This window comes from Nicotiana attenuata, chromosome 7, assembly GCF_001879085.1.
Source record: "Nicotiana attenuata strain UT chromosome 7, NIATTr2, whole genome shotgun sequence".
Taxonomy (NCBI): Eukaryota; Viridiplantae; Streptophyta; class Magnoliopsida; order Solanales; family Solanaceae; genus Nicotiana; species Nicotiana attenuata.
In genome coordinates, this window is record NC_031995.1 from 31,456,296 (window position 1) to 31,459,097 (window position 2,802).

Sequence of the window (2,802 nt, forward strand, 5' to 3'; positions counted from 1 at the left end):
AAGAGTCAAATAGGCTGGCCCAAATTTTGGGCCCAAAGTTTTTTTTATACCCCAAACCCCAAAATTTGCCTCAAAACCCCATGCCAAAATAGCCCAAATGACCCACAGATCCGGTCCAGCATCCCAAAATTCGAAACGACGTCGTTTTGAATTAATGAAGGCCAATTAAATCTAAGCCATCCATTCACTTTAATCCAACGACCCATAATTGATCTTGATTTTAAATAAAACTGTCTAAAATTTGAGAAAACCCTAGAGACAAACCCTGTCTTCCTCGTACCTTCCCGTCTCCGCCACTCTCCGCCATAAGCCGCCGGGCGGAAATCGTCTCCGCCGGCGGCGATGTTCCAAACTCGCCCAAAAATACACCCCTGAACCACCTCCTTCTCCCCTTTCCAAATCCACCTTTAGTTTCCCTCGAATCCTTGCCAAATCCGTCGAATCTCAAATCAAAGTTTCGACTCCAAAACCCTAACTCGTCAAACAGCACCCAAATCTGCACCAGGGCTTCGTCTTCATCTTCCTATTATCAATCCACCTTTATTTCTTCTCGAAACCCACTGGAATACCCCCAAATCCCTTAACCCTAGCCGCCGCCTTTAGCCTCCAGTGGCGGCGCCGCCTCCAAAACCTACCAAATTCAAACCCCACACTCTCCTTACCCTTCTCTACCTAAACCCCAAACCATTTACCCTTAAACCTAACTGAAACCGCCGGAGCTTAGATCTAGGGTTGCTTCGAATTTCTGGAGAAAAGTCGGATTTCGAATTGGTCCTAAGGTGATGCTATGTGTTTGTTCTTACCAAGAACAAACACATAACATTACTTGGGGGCCACATTCGAGGAGGGGCCAGTTATTTTAAAATCAGTAAGTTCTTTCAATTTTCTGATTTTTCTTTGTTTAATTTTGTTTAATCTTGATTTGATTTCTGTTTTGTTTCTGTTAGTTTAAGTGTTTAAGTGTTAGCTTAATTTTGATTAATTTAAGCGTTTAAGTGTTAGTTTAGTCGGATTGTCCGTTAGTTTTTGATTTTGATATGTTTGCTTCGAATAATGATTGTTTTTCATTATTATTGTTCTGCTTGTGTTTGTTTAGAATTTGATTTCTTATTTTTTAGCTGCCACGACCCATTTTCCATAATAGGTCATGATGGCGCCTAACATCGTTGTCAGGCCAGCCGATGCGGAATGTGATTAAGTTCTCATTTTACTTTAGCCAAAGACAGTTATACTAGATTTTCGAATTTAAAGATAAGACTAGTAAAGATCATAAAGTGCTAAAATAGCGATACAACCCCAAAATAAATGTCTACTACTGTGTGTGCCAGAACCTGGTGTCACAAGCTACGGGCGACTAGTAGAATATACACAAAAGAATAATACACTATCCTACTGTCTGAATCAGAATAGACAGAAACAAAAAGTACAAGAAAGGACTTCTTCGGTTGCGGATCGGCATGAAAGAGAAGCAGCTCACCGTAGAAGTCCCCAAGCGTGCTCACTGATGCGCACCAGGATGATTTCCAGATCCACCTGCCTCAAATCCTGTACATTTAAGTACAGAAGCGTAGTATGAGTACATAAACCACATGTACTCAGTAAGTATCCCGACTAATCTCGAAGAAGTAGAGACGAGAGGTCGACTTGATACTTACTAAGGTCAAGATAATATAATAATAAAGTGAGATATACAACATGAAGAATTTCCAATAACACAAGTTTAAGAGAAGAGTCATATTCATGTTCTTGACATAATTAAACTACCAGTTTTCCCTTTTTCATATTAAACAAGTGATCATGTCATATCTAAATGTAAGCATATAAATCATGCACAATCATGCCGAGGTCGACGGCCCGCACCAACAGAAAATAAATTGTATACTGCCGAGGGTCGAGCGGCACGAACCGTAGATGCATCTATTCTCACCGAGGCGATCGGCCCGGTCCATAATCATCAAGAAATATCAGGAAAACACATAAGGCTCAATTATATACAAGGGAATTCCTACCAAGCTCAACAAACTCATAAGTTCACTTTTCATTTCCTCAAGTCTCTAGCAAATCATAAATGATCATATTGGCAATTTAAAACAAGAAATATTCCCCAATTAGATTAAACTACCCGAACAATTATCATTATAGTCGCTACGCACGGACTCTCGTCACCTAGTACGTACATAGCCCCCGCATTTAACAACAATTACTCATTTATAATCCTATGGGACAATTCCCTCATACAAGGTTAGAAAGGAGACTCACCTCGCTCCAAAGTGCACTTCCAATGTCCAAGAACGAGCCCAAGTCCTTAATTCGAAGCCGGACAATCCCAAACTAACCAAACGAAGTAAGAACTAGTAAATAAAGGCTTACAAGGTCGAACTCTAACTATTTAGGCAATTTTTTAACCATTAACACAAGTTTCCTAAATTCCGACCCCGGGCCCACGTGCCCGGATTCCGAGATTTTTCGAAGGAAGTTGTTCTCTATCACCTAAGGATCACAAATATATGATTTCTAGTTCATTACATGGCAAATTTTATGATAAATTCTTAGTTTTATTAAAACCCTAGGTCTAGCTCAAATCCTTGATTTTTACTAATATTTAGTGTTAAATCTACCTAATGTTTATGTATTTGAACTAAAAATGAGTGGGGATTACTTACCTTGCAATGTTATGTTGAAACCTCCTCTTTGGAATCACCAAAGTCGCCTAAGTGTTGAGAGTAATGTGGAAGAAATGAGTTTGGGTTCGTATTAATGAACCCTTCTGCCCCCAGTGATTTCCGCTTCTGCGGAAGGAAT